Genomic DNA, 23,007 nt, shown 5'->3' on the forward strand with positions numbered 1-23,007 from the left:
GACTCTACTTCATACACTTTCTGGCATCAAGATGTGCTCATATGGACTAAATTCAGGCCAAAGATGATGTTAATGAAAGCTCCATGTATTAGCTGCTATAAGCCTTCCTTTGCTTGTATCCTTCCCCCTGTGTCTAAACTAAAGCCTGGAACTTGGAACCATCTTGAACTGTAAGGAACGCCATCCCTCAGGGGACATGGTTTTTGCCCAGATCTCTGACAGGATCCCCGTGGAGCATGGTATAGCATTGGCTCACCTCAAGATGTTCAGCTTTTATGGATCTTAATATATTCTTTGGTAAAATGGAACTACTTTCTATGGCCACGGGAAAGTTAATGATAAAACACACAAATAGCACTTATACAATGCCTAGCCCATAGTGCTCAATAAATGACAGCTTCACGTATTGCTGGTTTTTTACTATCCGGATGATGTAGTTTCTCAACTCTGACCTCTACTTGTGTGGTCAGGGTCCATTTATGAACCACAGAGTCTGGAATTTAAGGTTTCATATTATTGTTGTCTACCAGCCAAGCAGTATGTCACCATAAATTAGAACTTATTTTCCTTTTAAAAATGCATAGCTCACAACCTTGTTTTTTATTGTCTACATTTCATGTTTCTAATATTTTAAAAATTCTCTTTTTAAAAGTATTTAATATTTTGATATTTAATAGTTTAATATAAAGGAAGGCTCATCAAATAGATAATTTAACATATAAATTTGGTCAAAACCTAAATAAAAAAGATATTTTAGTTTTGAAAGTTACTTAGTGAAAGAGGAAAGACCATTTACTTTCACTACCTTTGAAGTTCTCAATATATACATAGGCATCATTAAGTATCTGGAGTAGGGCTTTCCTTAAAAGAGAAATTCTCTGTATTATGACTTAAAGGCACTGAGCTTGGCTAATTTTATATATTCTTGAACTAATTAAATTATTTTTAAGAAAGTGATACTTCCAATTCTCTTTATCTTGTCAAATGCAGGGTGTTCATTTCTTTAGCTGAAAATGAACCCTTGATATGTGAAAAAAAATTTTCCTTCAGAAAATTATTAGCCAAATTTATTAGGGACTAAAGCGATATGATAACTAAAGTCAATACCTAATTTTGGATTTGACCTTGGGATTGGGAAAAATGTTATAAAGGTCATTATTGGGATAATTTCCAAATTAGAATAGAGGCTATAGATTAGGTAGTATTTTATTAATGTTAGATTTTTTTATTTGAGTACAAATGTGTTTATGTATGTGAATATCCTTATTCTCAACCTATGCAGTACTGAATATTTAAAAGTAAGAGGTATAAAATATGTAACTTATTCTCAAATAGTTCAAAGGGAAAATAAACACTAATAACAAAACAAATATAGGTAAGATATTAACAATAGATAATATAGGGTCAAGAGAATTTGAATGTCCTTCATATTTTTACACTTTCCAATTAAATTACTAAAAAGGCACAAAACCTCAAAACCTAGAAGATTGCAGTTTATATCCATAAATATTTATATTAGAAAAGACAAAAATTTCTTTTAGAAAAACAAAACTATGTGTATATAAACATATATGTAACATTCAGGATCAGCAAAATCCAAAAGATGGTATTGGACAACACTAATACACATGTATTACTTATAAATCTACAATATAATGCTACTAATAATAAACATGTCTCTAGAATATAAAAACAATATTTTTAATGGACAATGTATAACAGAGCATACTGTATCAATAAGTTGGCATTTTATTTTATTTTAATATTTTATGTATTTATGTATTTATTTGACAGACAGAGATCACAAGTAGGCAGAGAGGCAGGCAGAGAGAGAGCAAGGGAAGCAGGCTCCCTGCCGGGCAGAGAGCCCGATGTGGGGCTCAATCCTACAACTCTGAGATCATGACCCAAGCCGAAGGCAGAGGCTTAAACCACTGAGCCACCCAGGTGCCCCTAAGTTGAAATTTTAAATAAAATGCACAAATTCCTAGAATATATTATATCAAAATTGGTTCTAGATAAAACAGAAATCCTGAAAAAGACAGAATGATACTTAAGCCAATTTAGGAAGTCTGGTTTCATTGATATTTGTGACAATACCTGGCAAAAAAATAACTCGAGAAAGAAAATTATGAGCTAATCCTATTTGCTAAAGTTGATGAAACTATGAGCTAATCAAATTATAAGTGCTAAGAGAAGTTATGCCAAGTTGGATTAATTACAGTAATACTAGGATAGTGCATTTATCATAAAAAGAAAGCCATTAATGAAATTAATGATATAAATATGCCTGCACATATTTTTTCCCTTTTATATTCATTCAAAGCAAAAATAAGAGACAGATGCACACTGAAAATTCAGTTGTTGAGTCTGGGCAGGAGCCTTGTGGGAAGAAGTAAAATAAAGAAGCTGATGTTCAGGGATCTGCCAGCAACATTGTAAGGATTCCCGCAGTGTATATCCTGAATCTTCTTTCTTGGTTTACCACCTGGATTTGATGAAAGACCTCTAGTATCTTCTGGAGAAAGAATGCTCTGGGAGTATATGTCTTTATTCTATCTTCACATTTTATTGTTAGTTTTTATGGAGACAGAATTCTGGTTTGGGTATAATTTGGTCTCAGAATTTTGGAAGCTTGGCTCCCTTTTTTTCTAACCTTCGGTGTTATGTATGAGGTCTATTTCTGTGTCTCTATTTCATTTGCTCTTGCTCTCTCTGAAAGTCAGCAGATTTTTCTTTTGCCCCAATGTCCTAAAATTTCACGATGTTGTGTTTCAGTGTGGTCCCTAGTCATTCATTTTTCTGGACTCTTTCTGAGCCATTCAATCTAGAAATTCATGTGATTCCGTTCTGGGAATAATTACTTGATCAAGTCATATTTTCTGTTTTCTCTTCTGTTCAGTTACTACAATTACTTATCCATTTCATTCTTTGAAACAGATCCTCTGCTTTCTCTCTCTCTTTTCTGTTTTCCATGTTTCTTCTGTATTTTGTCTCCTTTCTGGAAAATTCCAACATTACTATTCAAATGTATTGAGTTTTTAATTTCAGCAATATTAATTTCTATTTTAAAGAGCTTTTAAATTTTGTTTTGTTTGATTTTCTATGTTTCTTTATAAAACCGTCTTGTTATTTTTCATGCATGTGTTATTTTCTCTTCAATTTTTTGAGGTATTTAATAGTAGAGTTTTATAGAGTTGTCTCACTTTGCATAATATAGGTTCCCTCCAAGTTGTTTTGTTTACTTGCTTGTTTGAATTTCTTTCTTTCATACTGAATGCCTTCCTCAAATATTTGGTAATTCCTTTTTGTCTATTTGTATTTAAAATGAGATATAGGGAAGCTAGTCAGAAATTCCTGCCTTAAAGGACTTTGGGCTCACTGAAAAGATAATATGGATAATCTTGGAGAGACATTTTCCCCCAGGTTTTTCCTTTAATTGGATAGATTGTACACTGAAGACTATATTAATCTTCCTCTTGGGAGTTAAACTGCCAGTGTTTCAGAAAATAAACGAGGGATGGAATTTAGAAGCTTCAGTATTCTGTAGTCAAATTTACTCAATTCTGTTATTTTCAATATAATACCCAACACCTGAAACACAGATAACTTTTATTTTATCATCTCCAGATACTGAATCTTTAGTCTTACATCACGGTGGGAGATGAGTACTTAATTACTATGTGGAGTTGGTGTCTAATTTCTTTATAAACAGACATTTAACCAATCTACCTATTTTTTGGTCCCCTTCTTCATGATAGCATCTTGAGAGAGACTTGATTTGATCAGAGAGACTTGGTACCATTGATCTGTAAGCTTTTGTGGGGGTCTTCAACATAAACTTGGTAATTTTTGGCTTTTACCACTGCTAAATATGGAATCTGCTTCTTCTGATCTGATTTGTGAGTTTGTAGGCATTCATCTACTTACAGCCTTTGAAAATTTTGTGGTTGGTTTCTCCTTTTCTTCATCCTTTGCCCTTACTGGTTAGTGCTTAGAAAAATCAACCTGTTCCACTTCAGTTAGAACTTTTATCTATTTGTTTATTTCAGATTTTATTTATTTATTTAGAAAGAGTGGGTGTGAGCAGCAGGGAGGGACAGAGTGAGAGAGAATCTGAAACAGATTCTGCCCTGAATGCTCAGCTCATCTTGGGGCTAAGTCTCGCCACTGTGAGATCATGACCTGAGCTGAAATCAAGAGTCTGACACTTAACCAACTGAGCCATCCAGGTACCCCTAGTTAGAACTTTTAGAATACTGGGACTTGATGTATATTTTCAAACTTAAAACATAAAGTAGGTATTCAAAAGAAAATTGAAAAGATTTAAAGTTCATAGAATCTGTGAAACTAAGGAAAACTTAGGAGGAGGTTTCTGCAAGATGTTTTTCTACACATCTTTGGTTTGAGTTTTGTCCTAAATTGGCAAGGCCAATTTAGAGAATGAAAGCTTAAGGAGAGTTATATTTTTAACTGTGAGCAAAGTGCTATATCTGGAGAAAGAAATAATCAGCTGATCTCTGGTATGGTGGAGAAACCCATATAGAAACCAAAAATAACAATAATGGCCATTATCATTGTTTGAATTACTTATTTGTGCCAGTAACTGCTCTGACCATTTTACATGTATTATCTCAAATAATCCTTATAACATATTTGTGAGATGATCATGTTTATTTTCATTCTATTAATGAGAAAATTGTGAGTGGGAAGAGGTTCGTTAATCACCATGTTACCTAACTACCATCTGGAGAGCAAAGAGTTTAACAATCTAGTCCAGTCAATTCCAAATGTTATTTTTTAATATAAAAAAATTTTTTTAAAAACATTTTTAAATGTCTTTTTTTTAACCACAACACAATAAAGAATAGAAAAGCATTAATCAAACTTCCCTAGTGTTGATTACTTCTCAGATTGATAAGAATGCTAAAGAAAAATATTACTCAAAAAGTCATTCTTCTGTTAAATTCAGAGCTTAAAAATTGTCCTCAATTCACTTATGATCTGAAAAGGGTGTATGTATTTGATGTATCATTATTATCATCTAAAATTCTTGATCTTTTTTATGGTGGGAAATTATTCAACTTATGTGCAAAGTTAAAGAAAACAAGTTAGTTTTCACTTAATTGGGACAAAGAATCATCTGCAGGAGGACATGTAGGGACAGTTATGATTTAGGTTCTTGAACTTAATGTAAACTGGGCTCATTATAAGTTGTCTTTTTCTTATCAGAAAATAAAGGAAGAACTTGAAACTTGTCAGAGCACATAACAATCATAACCTGAAATTTCTCCTTTTCACGTAGATGCCATAATTAGGTACTTTAGAGATACTGATTATTTCTGTGTAAACATAAATGTAACATTGAATTTTTACTTTCCATGTTTACTTTTTTGGTAATGTACCTTTAAAAATGTACAGTAACTAATCTGGTTGTAAAATCTCATTTTGTCAGCAGTTTAAATGGTAATAAATACTTAAATATAATACTATGTTAGTTCTAAAATTATTTGTGAAGAAAACCTTTATTGGGTTATTTTTCAAGTCAGTTATTATATTTTCAGTTTCTATTAATTATTTCAGTTCATGTTGACCTTTCCTATAAAGAATTCAACTCTTTATTCTTGGAGGAGGTCATGAGAGGATGTGACCACTGGTTGAGCTGAGAGCAGGACCCAGGCAATGTGGGGCTCTTCACTCTCACCCTTGTCCTTAAAATGTGCGTTCCACCCACCATTCCACAGTGGGAGCCATTTTCAAGGTCACAGCCTTCAGAGAGTAATGGGTTATTGAAAAAAAATTATGGTCTGTTTACATGACTGAACCCAGTTAAGGCCTCTATATAAACTTTTAAGATTCTGGCTGGCAGGTGCAGAGAACTATTCCTTCTGTGGACGCCCAAGACAAGCCTTGGATTTAAGATCTTTGCTTTTGAACTCACCACCTACCAATCTGGAATGATCTGCCTCTTTTCTTCAGTCTCTCCTTGGCTTCCATGCACTAGGGTTGTTTCAGAACTCACCAGGGAAGTTCCTGAGTTTTCAAACCAACATTTGTATATTTGATTCATTTTTATGGTGAAGAAACAATTTTTTTTTTAAAAATTAACATTTGTTTTCTTAAATTCAGCAAAGAAGAAATAGTTCCTGTATTACTAAAAAAAAAAAATTCTGATGCATATGAAAAACTTTTCAACCTTTAAGTAGTCTGAATTTACAAATCTGGTGAGACTGGTTCTTTTAACATGTTTCCTATATAAATAGATGAGGTTTTGGCTCTGAATTTGGTATTTTAAGTGTATTTTCTCTTTTACTCTTTATTTAATTTAAGCCTTATAAACTAGTTTTAACTGTGACCAAGAGAAACCTGGAACACAGTTTGTGTGCCAAGTTCTTATCACCTTGTAGAATTGAAATGTCATTTCCAGACATACAGAAAACCACATGATTTCTTTGTTATGGTCACCGTTTTAGTCCAGTCTCTTCAGTATTTCCCTTTCATCAGCATAAGGCCAGCCAATTGCCATCTAAATTGGTGCCATCAACCCAAGAATTCCCTGACTGTCTGAACTCCAGCTTATCTCATTCTTATTTCCTGCTTAAAGAATTAATTAATTATATTAATTATTAATTATATTATATGCTAAATTTTAAGTATATTATATATTAGGACTCACCTTTAGCTGTCTTAATGATCAGATTTTAATTTTGGCAACAGCAATATAGCTGATTCAAGCCTAAAATTGCTTTGCATTATACATCCACGTCTACCTCACCGTGGAAGGATCCAAGATGTGCTTAACCTTGGTCATTTAATGACCATGAAATGTTTACAGAGGAGAGAGTATATGAGAAGATACCAGTAATCCAGTGACAGTCCTACTGATCAACAGTACAGTTTCTCAATCTTGGTACTATTGACATTTTGGACTTAAAAATTCTTTGGGGTGGGGAACTATGTCTTGTAAGATATTTAGCAACATCTTTGGCTTCTTCCCAGTGCCAGTAGTAACCAATGTTTGACAACTCCCAACATCTGACAACTAAAGCTGTCTGCAGACATTGCCAGATGTTTTCTGAGTGACCCATTTGCCTACAGTTGAGGTCAATTGATCTTATCTTTGGTTACAATGTATGGTATTCCTGATCCAACACTGTGGTGTTTATTGTTTTTTGAGAAACGTAATACATTTCCCTGATTTAAGAAACAAGTGGTTGTAATTGTTGCATTTTCTTGTGGCATACTCATAAAAAGAAAATGTTATTTGGCATTGGCTGGACAGAAAAAAATGCAGCCCCCTTTAATTCAATTTCTATAAGGCAGCTTTACACTATTAGTATTAGTCCAAGGCAGCTTGGACACTATTAGTATCTTACTACTACCAAAAATTCCTCCTAGTAATTGGAATTTTTAAAATGTGATTCTTTGGGGTGCCTGTGTGGCTCAGTGGGTTAAAGCCTCTGCCTTCAGCTCAGGTCATGATCCCAGGGTCCTGGGATCGAGCCCCGCATCAGGTTCTCTGCTCATTGGGGAGCCCGCTTCCTCCTCTCTCTCTGCCTGCCTCTCTGCCTACTTGTGGTCTCTTGTCGCCCTCGACCCGCAAGGACGACAAGAAGCCCCGGTTCAGATGTATCTTCTCTCCCTTTATTTCCGCAAGTCTACACACTTATATACGTTTACATGACCAATCAGTGAACAAGGTGACCAATAAGGGGCCAAGCAATGGGGAGAGCCAATGAGAGTCCTGTTACTATGCTGATTAAATTTGAAACAGCCAATGACTATGTCCTCCTTCAGGTGGGCTTCACCAGAAAGTTCGTTGTTCACTTGCAGCGTATTTTGCTGGCAGTGAGCCAAGCACCATCTTGTAATGGCGGGGACTTTCCCGGCCGGAGACGGTACCCGATATCTCCCCCTTTTTTGTTTTATGGCAGAGATCGTGCCTGTCTTAGGTTGTCAGTAGCAGAAAACATCCTTACTCGTCATCAGACACAAGATATCGATGATCTCTGTCCTGTCTTAGGTTGATATGTTTCTCTACTGATCTTACCCGTCTTTGACTACCGATCCAGCATGCTTAGCCATACCTGGGGAGATGTCCCAGCCTCTATTGACATAAGGGCTTGTACCATAGCTTGGCTCTGCTCTCGCTGCTGTGTTCTCCACTGGCGAACTTTTCTGAATAGAAGCAGAATGCCAATAAGAAGGAGGACAAGAAGACCAATTGTGCCAGCCCATTGTTTGGTAAACTGGAACATATTGCTGAATGTTTGAAATAGCTCTGGGAGGGAAGTTGGTTGCACACGTGTACTCGTGTGAAATTTTGAAAATTGTCAGAAAATCGTCAGACCAAGCACCCTGCAAATACTGGGAGAGCTGTCGGGAGACATTCTGTAAGTTACTCATATTAGTATAGGCTATGGGAGTTACACAAATTGCCGGGAAGGGTGCTACACATCCCAGTCCCAATAGGGCCCCCAATATGTCCACTTGTTCTTGAACCAAATCCACTCTCTGGTTGACTATCAGGATTCCTGCTTGCAGATGTGCATTGATCTGGGTCTGTGTTTGAAGGGCAGCCGCCGTTCCTTCTGCAAGGGTGTTCACAGCTTCCACAGTGGGTATAGTTGCAGCAAGCGAGACTGCTGCTGCCGTGGCAGCTGCTGTAGATATAGCCAATGCTGTCACAATGGTGACTGTGATACCAAAATCTCTCTTCTTTCTGGATAGCACCACCAGTAACTTGTCATTTGGAATGAAAACTGGGATAGGGACATGGGTAGGTATACACATAATCACAGCCAGCTTGAAGGCCGTGACATTCCAGCACTGGGAAAGATAGCAATTTTTAGTGCAATTCAACGTATCATTCAGCTTGCTAGCATTTGTTACGAGGGAAAGGAAAGGTGGCGAGACCCATATGGAAGTGGGCTGATAAATAATATTATTGGGACAAGACACATTAACTGTTGTCTCAAAGGTACTAGAGTCATTTTGTTTATAAGAACAGTTGAGGGGTTTGCCACCATTTAACATGGACACTGCTGAGATATCAGTACATGCTCCTAGCAAGTTACAGACCTGCCATGCATCAAAGGGAGAGGAGGGCATATGAGAGAAGAGTTAGTCACTGGTAAAGGATATAGCCATGCTCACAGCTCTCTGGCTTGAGTCTGCCGCAGGAGGTGTAGCATCTCCAGAGTTATCATCAGCATCTTCAGCATCATGACTGGTGTTCGGAGGCAAGGCTGCACGTACCAGCCGCTCTGGGATCCAAATTGGAGCCTCTTTTTCCTGTGGAAAAACACATACAGACCCCCTACTCCACACTAACACTGGATCTGGTCCATTCCACTTTCCTGTGAGGATGTCCTTCCAAAGTACTAAAGGCTTAGGGCGAGCAGCAGCAGCACTTGCATGTCTGTCTGCAGCTGATTTACCTGTTTTTGTCCAACGTTAAAAAATTCAAAATAAAGAAAATGGTGTTGAGCTTATCTTTAGGGGACATGAAGGTGTACCCTATTCCCCCTTTTTGTTTATAAAGCGCATTTTTTATTGTAAGATGCGCACGCTCCACAACACTCTGTCCTTGTGGGTTATAGGGTATTCCATGTATCAGGTGAATGTCAAGTTGTTGTAGGAAGGCTTTAAAGGGTTGTGAGGTGTAGGCTGGACCATTATCTGTCTTTAACTGGCATGGCTTTCCCCAGGCCGCGAAAGCCTGTAGGCAATGGGCGATAACATCTATGGATTTTTCCCCCATATGCACTGAGGCGAAAATTATTCCAGAGCAGGTATCTACAGAGACATGAACATATCTTAACTTTCCAAATTCTGAAACATGTGTGACATCCATTTGCCATATATGATTAGGTAACAGACCCTTAGGATTAACCCCCAAAGACGGTGCAGGTAGTAAAGTCACGCAGTTTCTGCAGGAGACTACTATGTCCCGTGCCTGTGCTTTTGTTATGTTAAATTTGAGGTGAAGAGTTAAAGCATTCACATGGAACAGCTTATGATAATGTCTCGCCTGTTGCATCCGGTCCTCAATGGCAAAGGTTGATATGGCCCCGAGGCATTAATAGGTTTTACAGGGGCCAAACCCTGGATCACAGGTGGTCCCATTGAGGTATGTTTAGCAAGCCTTCATCTAGGAACCATGGAGCCGCCTTTTCCACTGTATTCAAAAAGGCCCGAGCAGTTTTTGCTTTTAGTGGAGTTCCATTGGCTTACAGCAGGTCTTTTAAAGACCCTTCTAACCGCACTTTAGATACTTCAGATCCCATTATGAACACACAGACAACAGACGCGGACGTTAAAGACACTAACTAACACACTGACTTTTTACGCACATATACTTCAGTCGACCTTTATTCCCCGCTTTACCGCGGAATAAAATCCCGGCTCTATGGCCGCCCCGCTTCTTATTGCAGTCTTGTACAAGATTGCCACCACTTTAATCGTGGTCCCTTAAGAAAATCCCGGCTCTATGGCCGCCCACTTCTTATTGCGGTCTTGTACAAGATTCCCACCACTTTAATCGTGGTTCCTTCCCCGCTTACCTGCGGTTTTTCTCCTTGCGAGGTTTACTTACTCATTAACAATTCCCTGGTTTTGGCACCATTTGTCGCCCTCGACCCGCAAGGACGACAAGAAGCCCCGGTTCAGATGTATCTTCTCTCCCTTTATTTCCGCAAGTCTACACACTTATATACGTTTACATGACCAATCAGTGAACAAGGTGACCAATAAGGGGCCAAGCAATGGGGAGAGCCAATGAGAGTCCTGTTACTATGCTGATTAAATTTGAAACAGCCAATGACTATGTCCTCCTTCAGGTGGGCTTCACCAGAAAGTTCATTGTTCGCTTGCAGCGTATTTTGCTGGCAGTGAGCCAAGCGCCATCTTGTAATGGTGGGGACTTTCCCAGCCGGAGGCGGTCCCCGACAGTCTCTCTCTCTGTCAAATAAATTCTTAAAAAAAAATATATGATTCTTTAACATGGCCTCTAGGACTGTGTAATTTGGTGTCTGCTTCTCACGTCAGAGTCTTTTCACAGTATCCTGGCACTTGTTCAAAAGTGAAGCATCTACTTGCAGTTTCTCTAATGGACCAATCCCTTTTACTTATCAGGACATTTGCATAAACATTTCCCTCCAATAGGAAAGAAACCTTCTCAACCCTGTATCCTCCTTCCAGCCAATAATCATTCCTATTCAACTTGAAGATTTCAACTTAACGATCATTACTCAGAGAAATTGCAACCTGAAGTTGGCCTCATTATTCTTATATTTTTGAAAGGGGGACTATTCTTTATCCATTTTGTGGCATTTAAAAAAGTGCACAATGGTGTTAATATTTAAACTTTATAGATCTATCCCCCCAGTAGACATTCTATGACTAGGGACTATGTTTGGAGAACTTGTGAATATTCACTATTCAGCGTTGTGTTAAATGTGTTAGAGATATATGTGGGGACTGCTTATTGATCCTCAAAGTCTTCTCTTTCCTCAATTTTAGTACTTACAAAGTTCATGATTCTTATACTTCTCATTAAGGAGGTCTATGAAAATATTTTCTCATGTCTGAATCACTGGTTATAATAAAATTGGAATATTGTTTGTATAATTCAGAGGCTATGTATGAGATAACTTCTCTGTAAAAGTTCTAAGATTATGTTGGCTATAGATAAAGTATTAAGTGAGAGTTTGATGAATGTGGTGCATAAGGACTATTAATTGGTTATATAATTTTAGGATGCTCAGAGTATACAGAGTAGGACTATAGTGCCTCCTAAACAGATGGGGTAGACAAGTGCCCCACCATATGTAACGGGTCTAAGGGCTGGTCCTGATAATATAGATTTAAGGCTATCAATTTCTTAAATCTTATTGGGTATATAAAAACTTTAGCAAACTAATTCAAAATATAGCATCATGATGGATGCTCACCTCTTTTTTTTTTTTTTTAAGATTTTATTTATTTGACAGACCAAGATCATAAGTAGACAGAGAGGCAGGCAGAGAGAGGAGGAAGCAGGCTCCCTGCTGAGCAGAGAGCCCGATGTGGGGCTCGATCCCAGGATGTGGGGCTCAATCCCAGGATGTGGGGCTCAATCCCAGGACCCTGTGAGCCGAAGGCAGAGGCTTTAACCCACTGAGCCACCCAGGCACCCCAGATACTTACCTCTTATAACTTTGTTCTTCTGCCTATGAGTCCAGAAAGGCACTAGCATTTCTTTTCCCATGGTGGGATGGGGGAATTCCTTTAATTTTTTTCAACCTAAAGTAAGCCATCAGAGATAATGTTCATTAATGTGGGTAGACAAAAGCCTAATCATGGTTTTTGGTTTGTTCCTCAGTTTTCCTGGATAAAACTACTAGCTACAGAGAAAATTGAAGGGAAAATCAGCATCTTCTACTTAAACCCAAGACACTGACAAGTACACACAGCATAGGTTTCTTGGATGAATTAAAAAAAGAAAGAAGGAAGGAAAGAAGGATGGAGAACAAATAATGACTAAATCCATGTATTTTTTTTTTCCTGAATACAAGCACTCTGACCAACCTCATTGAATATTTGATCATGCGCACAGCCTGTTCATCTTCCAGAAAGAATGTTAGCTTAGGAATCATGTACAGATGTTATATGAAAATAAAAATTATATTTGTTTTTCACAGAGTAAAAAACTATTATTCATTTAAATTTGTACAATCTCATTAAAAAACTAAGAAAGCTTTGAAGGGAGGTTAATATCACAAAGTGACCCATTGCACATCTTCCTCGTCCTCCTGTGAATTGTACTGGAGCTGTTCACCCCGGTCCTCTTGGTTTTGATTTAGAATTAGTGGTAAGGAGGGATGGCGATTCTCATTAGTCTTTCAAATCACTGCTTGTACTCATTTTAGCCTTAATTGCTCCTACTCTACTCTGTTGCTTTCTTTCTTTTTTTTTTTTTTTTAAAGATTTTATTTATTTATTTGACAGAGATCACAAGTAGGCAGAGAGGCAGGCAGAGAGAGGGGGAAGCAGGCTCCCCGCTGAGGAGAGAGCCCAATGCAGGGCTCGATCCCGGGACCCTGAGATCATGACCTGAGCTGAAGGCAGAGGCTTAACCCACTGAGCCACCCAGATGCCCCTACTCTGTTGCTTTCTTAAGACATCACCAAGATCTAGCTCTTAATTTTAGCTCCAATCCTGCTTCCTTCAGTCCTTTCCCCAATTGTGAGGTTTGGGAATCTTCCCTTCATTTCCTTTCCCTGAGCAACCTGCCAGCTTCTCATGCAAATTATCTGATATTTTCCTGAGTTCTGTTAATTAGAGATTTGGAAGAGAGGCTTTTGTTTCTTTGTTTTTTAATTGGAAGAGAGCAAAGAGTGGTTGCATTTTTTTTTTTAATTTTAAATGTCTGCTTCTATTCTTTTTTTAGCATCTTAATTTTATTTTTTTCAGTGTTCCGGGATTCATTGTTTATGCACCACAGCCAGTGCTCCATGCAATAGGGTGGTTGCTTTCTTTGTAGCGGCTGTAGCGCTCTAGGAAGGAGTAAGAACTCAAAAAGCAAATCATCCTAACTTTGCTTACAGGAATGGTTTTAGAGCACTGCATGTAGAGAAAGCATTTGTTTTCCAAAATTATTTATAATAGGAATCGATCAGATCACCAGAGCACTGTTACTAGGGGCCAGTTGCTGGAGCTAGAGACAGCTTTGTCACACATAACCCTTTTTTATATTAGCATTCCTGTTAGGGGATTGTAACCCTAATCATCTCTCAGTGGGGGATTTGTAGGTCATCAGTAGGTTAGTTGTTGTCTAGAGAATACAAGAGGGAGGAAGAACATTCAAATAAGATTATTACCCAAACTATACAGCCTTTTTCCTGAGCTAAATGGACTCATTTTAACTTCAGATGGGATTTAACCAGTTAAATTCTTAACGTTTTAGCCATCAGGAATCACCAAGGTACTAGAGAGGAGGATTCGCAGAGCCTGAAGTTTCTAGCTCATTGCTTAACCTGCTGAGTCGTTCTGTTTCTTTATTATTTTGTATATAAAACGATGGAACACAATGATGCTGTACTAATGTAGATTCTGCGTCTGCAGGTAGGATTACATGTTGGTGTAATCAGACTGGTAGCAGAAATTAACATAGAAATCTGTTATAAGATGACAATAACCCTTTCTCTTTTTAAAAAAAAAATTGCCATCACTGATACACTTTGTTTACTCAACCAACTTTAGGAAAGCGCTAAGGACTTTTCTGAAATAACTCCAGTAGAGAATAAGGTATATTTGTTTCTGTAATGGGGTAGAAAAAACCTCGTATTGTCAGGAGACCTGATTTGATCCTTGCACTACTTTGTTGTGTGACCTTGAAGAAGTCAGTTGATCATTTGGTTTTAAATTTCCTCACCTATAAAACAGACTGGAGGTTCCTATACTGACTACCTGATTAACTTATTGTAATGCTAGTGTATGTTATAAACATTTTATAAAGTGAAACAGTGCTGTACTGTACTAAGTTGAAATATACTTAAGTGAGAAACACTTTTGTTTCTGTAGCTATGATCTGAAATATTTCTTTTTTTTTTTTTTTAAGATTTTATTTCTTTGTTTGACAGACAGAGATCACAAGTAGGCAGAGAGGCAGGCAAAGAGAGAGAAAGGGAAGCAGGCTCCCTGCTGAGCAGAGAGCCCTATGCGATGCGGGACTCTATCCCAGGACCCTGAGATCCTGACCTGAGCAGAAGGCAAAGGCTTTAACCCACTGAGCCAGCCTCCCAGGCGCCTGGAAATATTTCTGATTTGTGAAAATTTCTGCATGTATTGACCTGACAGTTAGATACAGTAGTGATGTTCATCATTAGAAGGAATAGTGAATTCTGTGCTAGTAATGGAACTCAGAAGATGGAGTACATAAGAGATGTTGTGGTATAATAGAGGGGAATATTTGTTTCACAGACAACCACAAAATAACATTTTGAATTCACAGTTTTAAGTAAATTTCCTAACATATATCTAGCATATTAAGATTTTTTAAAGCATAGTTTTATGCCCCACAAATCAAATGTCTTGTTTGTTTTCATATGGTTTGGCAATGGTCCCCAAATTGTTACACTCCATTGTGGAGACTTTGAAAGTGACTTTATGTTATGAAACTTTGAAGATGTTATTGTTGGCGTATGGAATGGATTTTAGTGGCTAGACCACAGTTGAAATTTCAAATCAAGTCAAAGCAATTCTCTTTATGAGCAAAACACATGAACATAGTGCCTTTATTTAAATTTCTCTATTATTTTCCTATAACTTGGTAAATGTAAAAACTTGAGAAAATCTAATTATAATTTAAAGTCATCTAATGAAACCCATAGATTACAGTAACATATCTAGAATGTACCAATATCTATTTCAGTTGCAATACTTGAATATGCCAATATTTTTATCATCTGTATCCTTATTAAAAGACATTTGTTTTGCAATTGAAATATATTGACAGCAATGTTCTCTCTACCTTTTTTTTTTAATTTTTTAATTTTTTTTTCTTTTTCTCTTTTTTTTTTCCCAATTCTCTACCTTTTTTTAATTGGGGGTGGCAGAGGGTCAGGGTAAGAGAAAAACTAAAGCAGGCTCCACACCCAGCATGAGGCCTGACAGGAGGCTGAATTTCACCACCCGGAGATCATGACCTGAGCCAAAATCAAGAGTCAAACACTTAACAGACCCAGCCACTCGGGCATCCCCCTCTGCATTTTTTTTTTTTTTTTTTTTGCTTGTGAATAGAAAACATTTTTATGGGATCGAATGACCGTGTTGTAATAACTAGTAGAAGAATACACGTTTTCAAGGAGTGTAGGTAGATCTCTCATTACAATAATTTTCTTTAATGATTGTCAATAAAGTATTCTGAAATTATATTCATAGTATTAATAAGGAAAACAAAAGATCATGTACAGGTAGGTTTTTTTTACATTCTTTGAGTTTTTTTCATTCCTACTGTATGATTTAGCCTGTGGTCTTCTATAATCTTCCTCACTCTCACCTCCCCTCCCTTCTCCTCCTCTCTCTCTCTCTCTCTCGGACTTCTCATCTCTTCTTGGCTGTTCCTAGATTGCGCCCTCAGTTTTCTCATTGCACAGTGACGGAGTGCACTCTCCCCATAGAATGGGGTTGTTTTAAGAATTACATTTTGTGGGCGCCTGGGTGGCTCAGTGGGTTAAGCCTCTGTCTTAGGCTCAGGTCATGATCCCAGCGTCCTGGGATGGAGCCCCACATCGGGGTCTCTGCTCAGCGGGGAGTCTGCTCCCCCCCTCTCTCTGCCTGCCTCTCTGCCTACTTGTGATCTCTGTCTGTCAAATAAATGAATAAAATCTTAGAAAAAAAAGAATTACATTTTGTGCACTCATAGTGCATCAATACTTGATAAATAGTGACTGTCATCTGGAGTATTTTTTTTTAAGATTTTTATTTACTTATTTTTTTATTTGACAGAGAGCACACACACGCACATACGTGCATGCAAGAGAGAGAGAGAAGGAGAGAGAGAGTGAGAGCAAGGAAGATTTATGAGAGGGGGAGACTGGCAGAGGAGAAGGGAAAAGCAGACTCCCCACTGAGCAAGGAGTCCTATATGGGGCTTGATCCCAGGACCCTGGGATCTTAATCTGAGTAGAAGGCAGATGCTTAGCCAACTGAGCCATCCAGGTGCCCTGGAGTAATTTTATTGACAACAGTGCTCTTTGAACTCCAGGAACTTAGTGTCTGATCCTCAATAAATGTTGATCAAACTGAACTGTTTAACATATCTAGTCAAACCAGTCTCTTGAACCACTGCTGTAGGGAACAGACCCCCATTCTTGATCACTTTTTCCACTGCAAAGGCTGGTATTTTGCTTTTTATTAAACATCATTGCCTGGTAAAAAGTTCGGGTAAAAAACTACCTTTCAAGCCTTATCTGACACTGGTTTTTCATAGGTGTTGTTTCCAATGAAAGAAACCATTATTCATTTGTTTTCCCTCTCCTATATGTTTATCTACCTATCTATCATCTATTTATCCAATTGTCTAACCTATCTATGCAGTCAATCAATATTCTTTTCTTTTACTCTGTGTAGAATGTCCTCTTTATCTGGCAGATCAGATATATCTTCAGAGATATAATTGTCATGTTTTCTGATTTTATTTTAGTATCTTTTGCTTCCTCCCCCAAATATAGTTGGTTACGTTCTCTGTGTGCTCATTGGCTTTTGTCTATGTTTTGATTTAAGCACTTACCGTATTCTTTTAAAGTTAGTGTTAACATTTGTTATCTTTCTTTAGACATTGAGTTCTTCTAAGGTAATTCTTGTATCCTAGTCATTGAAACACTGTCCAGCACTTAGTTAAATGTCTAATGCATTTATCAAACAAATGTTTGATAGGTTATCTTCGTTTTCCAGACTCAAAATTTTGGAATTTAGTTTATTTCTTTGCCTTTCTTTTCTAATTATTCCAAGTTCTGGTCTCTCATTTCCATTTTCAATTGCAAAATTCTGTTTGAGAATGCAAAAAAAAAAGTTATCTAACCTTTTCAATATTAACTGTAGATTAGATTTCTAAACTGCAGAAAAATATTTCCTTTGTGGCTTCATAATAAACATATAACATCCTCTATCTGTGGCTTGTTCTATTTATATATCTGGTGTACTTGCTTTTCTGTTGTTTGAAATAAGGAATGGGATATGTAACATATATTTGAAAAATTGCAAATAATTTATTTAAAATAGCTATTACTGGGACACTTGGGTGGCTCAGTTGATTAAATGTCTACCTTCCCAGGGGCCTGGGATCAAGTTACGTTTTGGGCTTCTTGCTCAGTGGGGAACCTGTTTGTCCTTCTCCCTTTCTCTCTGTCTCTCACGAATGAATAAGTAAAATCTTAAAAAAAAAAATTAAGCAGTTCTTACTTGCCAAAAAAAAAAAAAAAAAGATTGTTATCCTTCTCAATCCTTTCTTGCTGGGGAGACCACATTGACGTTGCTAGAATCCATCCACATCCCTCAGCCTACATCTTATAGACTGGAACAAATGGAATCATGGCATCTCCATATTCTAGCAGATCACACTGTCACAGCTTTGGCTTATAATAGGAAATCATATTTAATTTATCATAAATGTGTGATTTTAAAAAAAAATGGTACAATTTAAAAGTACTTTAGGAATAATTCTATTACTTGATTAACTTTAGTATCCCAATGGCAGTGCTTTCATCATAAAGTAATTAAACAGAAAGATTAAATGGCTCTCATTGGCCAAATACTGACAGCTTAAGCATCAAAAAGAATAACAACACTGTTTTATGTATAACACAATGAATATTAAAGAATCTAGAATTCAATAATAGTACCAAAATAGTGTTGAGGGCTCGCAGATAAAAGAGTTCTTTTATATAAAGTACAAATTAATAAGAAGGAATGCTAGAAATAGGAAGTCATATGACAACTCCCTTTAAAACGATTAATTCAGATGAGAATCTTCAATGGTTACCAGAATTACTGGGTGAATAGTTGTTTAGGAACAAATTATCTCCATGGTCTCAAAGTATTGCCCCACAGATTACTTCTTTATTGTAAGAGAATAGGATTTTCTTTTTAAGAGTTTATTTATTTATTTGACAGCGATCACAAGTAAGCAGAGAGAGAGGGGGGAAGCAGGCTCCCCACTGAGCAGAGAGCCCGATGTAGGACTCAATTCCCGGACCCTGAGATCATGACCTGAGCCAAAGGCAGAGGCTTAACCCACTGAGCCACTCAGTCATCCCAAGAAGATAAGATTTTTTAAAAGTTCCTTTATGTGCTCGCTTCGGCAGCACATATACTAAAAGTTCCTTTATATTGGAGAAATTTATGGGCTCACCAAAGGATTGAACTTTGATATCAGCAACCCTGTATCAAACTGACATCATGTTCCTGCTAAAAAGCACTGGGAAGACACAGTGTCACATATATAGCAATATTGTCAGTAGTGGTGAAAAAAACAAGCAAATCCAAGTTAAGAAACATTTTGCAAAACCATTAGCCTAGATTTTTTAAAATGTCAGTGTTGGGAAGAATATAAACAGAAACACGGGTGTTGGAAGACTGTAAAGAGTCACGGCAGCTAAATTCAATTTTGTAAATCTTGATTCAGTCTTGTATCCAGAAACAGAAAAGCACTTATGAAATAATTAAGAGACAATTTGTGATATATGAATATGAAATTTATATTATATAATTAATTGTACAATGGTAAATTTCTTGAGGTGATAATGAATGTATGTATTTCCATTACACAGAGGATATCCTTGTTATTAAGACATACAAATTATAATATTTAAGGTTAAAATGTCAAGGTGTCTGCAAGTGATAAGACAAATATATGGTAAGGCAAATATATTTATTATATATATATATACACACATATCACATGCACACACACCTCTTTATGTATATACAGTGAGAAATTTAGAACACTTGAGTTTATAGCAGTTTTATTAATAATTACTAAAGCTTAGAAGCAAAACAAATATCCTTCAATAGGTAAATTGATAAATAAACTCTTATATATCCAGACAATGGACTATTATTCTCTGCTGTACAGAAATGAGCTATCAAGCCATGAAAGATAGGAAGGATCCTTAAATAAATAAGTGAAAGAAATCAATTTGCAAATGCTGCATAGTATATGATTCCAACTATAAGACATTCTGGAAAAGGAAAATGATGGAGACAGTAAGAAGATGAATTTTTGACAGGAGTTAGTCAGAAGAAAGGATGAATAAACAGAGCATCAATAATTTTTAGGGCAGTGGAATTTTGTATGATACTATAATGATGGACAAATGTCATCATACATTTGCTAAAACCCATACAACACTAAGAAGGAACCCTAATGTAAACTATTGATTTAGGTGATAAAGCTGTGTTCGGTTAGGTCCCTCAATTACAATAAATAGGCCATCTCTGCTTCAGGATGGACATAGTGGGGAAAGCTGTATGGTGGCGGCAGAGGTATACGGAACCATGTACTTTCTGTCCAGTTTTGTTGTGAACCTAGAACTGCTCTAAAAATAAAGTTCATTTAAAAGAAAAAAAAATACCTAAACTAGCTATTTTTCCTATAACATCATAGGCCATTAAAAATAATGTTCACTTTTGCTAATCTGACAGGTGACTAACCAGTTTCATTTTTCTTTACATGTTTTAAAATTATTATTAAGTTTGACTAATAGGTTTGCCATTTGTATTTCCTCACTTATTAATTGCCAATGTGTTTCTTTTATCCCTTTTTATTCTAATGACCTTAAAAGACTACATGTAGTAGTGGTAGGTTACCCTTTGTCATATTCAATATTTGTCTGGTTTGTTATCTTTTAACTTTTATCATCATATTTTTTGTCACAAGAAGTTCTAATACATAGTCAAGCCTGTCTTTCTGTTTCACATCAGGGTTACAGAAACATCCACCTGTGTCATCTTTAAGCACTTTTGTGGTTTGAATCTATTCAGAATTCTATGTATGTTTCTAAAATGAAATATTATGTATTTCATATTTTTCCAAATGGATATAGAATTTATTGAATAAATGTTTCCCATTAATTTAATTTGTCAAATTTCATATAAATGACTTTTTTTTTTCCTGGATTCTCAGAAAGAAATAGACATACAGAGTATTTCTCAGACCTAAAATTCCTTTCCAATAAAATTTCCATTATGTAGTGTTTTATTTTTGTTTTTATTTTTTTCTGCCAGGATGCTTGCAAAATTCTTCAAAATTAGACATTTCAGTAGAAGACAGATGTTTATTATTTTAAATTAATATTTTCTGCAAGCCTATCATAATTTAAATATCATCACTACCGTCATCATATCGATGAACACAAACATGTATAATATGCCAAAATTTTGGCTAAGCCATTTACAAATATGATCTCATTTGATCCTCAGGACACTTGATATTTACATGTGAGAAAAATGAAGCCTTGAGGATTTTAATAACTTGCCTTAAACCAGGACTCAGCCCTATTCTCTAGCTCAAAATCCCATGTCTTAACCATTATGTAATATTATGCTTTTTTGATCTGCAGATTCGGGTCCTTCTTCAGTCAGTGGTTTAATTTTCATTATGTCTTTGAACTTTCTCTTTGATTTGTTGTAATCCTCTTTTTAGAGGCATCCATCATTTACAGGATAGATTTCTTTTTGTCTTTTCCTCTCTCTCTTGACTTTCACATTCTTGTTTTGTTTCTGTTAACATTCTGGGGTTATTTTTTAACTTGTGTTTTTCTTGATGTCATGAGTTTGGTTTTATAGGCTGTTCTATTTAAGAATTCAATTTGAATACTTACATAGTATTAATTTATAATGTGACATGTATTTGGACAATCAAGATTTAAACACTACATTATAATTGATTTTTCAATAGTAGAATATATAATAGAATAATAGAATAAATAGAATAAATAAATAATAGAATAATATAATAGAATATATAATAGAATATACCTCAAGTGATAGAATAAAACTAGAGCCTAGATTAATGCAGTAGGAAATGATATTCATAGATGGATTATATTTATTTAATAATTGCATAAATAAAATAAAGTTAATATATCCAGACAAGGAAAGGACATAATGCAACAACATATAAATGATTGGGTCATTTTTGAATAATTGTGTGATTAATTAAAAATTATATATCTATATATAATAGATATCTATATCTATATCTATCTAATCTTGAAAATCAGAGAACCAAAATTGAAAAGGTATCGTATTTGGAGCAGATCTTAAATACAACTCCTCATAATGTGACTTGAAAAAGTATCTTAGCCTTTCTGAATGTGATTCATTATATATAAAATGGGAAAATTAGTATCTTCCCTATAATTATGTTTTAAAAATAAATAATGCTCCAAAGAAATTTTAAGCTGGGAAATATGTAAAACATATACCACAGTATATTATAACTATTATTATTTTGATACAAAAATTATGATCTTTAGTTGTCAGGGCTTAGAAGAACTATAATTCTTTACCTAGCTATTTCAACTTATCATTGTTACAAGAGACCAAGAATGTGCTAACTATGTCATATCTCTATAGAAGGAGCTATAACCAGTATTTTTCCTTTGAAATGTGTACGCCCCAATAATAGATGCTTCTCTCAAACGGTAGGCACATTAACAAATGCCATTTCAGATATGCAAATGCTCAAGGACATGTTTCTGAACAGATACTGTACTGCCTTAAAGATAAATAATAAGAAATGAGAATGCGGTAGCTGGGATTTCATCCAATGAGGTCTGCCATTTCAGCAGCATGGTGTGTACACTGAACTTGACTTGGTGGCAGTTATTAGCAATAGCAGCTCATGAATGTGGACAGATTTATGCAGGGTGACCTTCATGACTCAGTGTGCTTGGGAGCTTTGTGATTTCCACAGGGGTTACTAACGGGACATTCCATTGACATCCACAATGAGTGTTCTACCTCCCTGGCATTTTTAGAGCACATCTTTATGCATCAGAAAACCCAGCCCTGCACAGGGCTGCTTTCTAAAGAGACACGCTACTGGATGAATTTTACAAACGATACAATTCATCTGCATTCTTGTCAATTAGCCATAACCTCAAAGGTTTTGTTTTTGTTTTGTTTTGTTTTTCCTCGATGCACACCCAAGCCTATGATAAAAATGATTAAACCAATGTTAGGCTCAAAGGGGATAGGATCTGTGATAGCTGCTGGTAGAGGGTTTTAAACAACATTTGATCTTAGAATCAAGGGGCATGGAAGTCCTGCAGTAATGACAGTCTATCCGAGTAACTTCATTTTGCTTATGCAAAGTGTTACCATTCAAGTAGATTAGTGGAGTGCAGTAGGCAGATTGCATCTAGGCTTCAGTAGGACATTTATTAAGCTGAATGTTAGTTCCGTTTTTGGAAGACCTGGAATAATTTCAGTGTCCTAGAAGCAAGCAAATAGTTGAAT

This window comes from Neovison vison, chromosome 4 (genome assembly GCF_020171115.1).
Source record: "Neovison vison isolate M4711 chromosome 4, ASM_NN_V1, whole genome shotgun sequence".
Lineage (NCBI taxonomy): Eukaryota > Metazoa > Chordata > Mammalia > Carnivora > Mustelidae > Neogale > Neogale vison.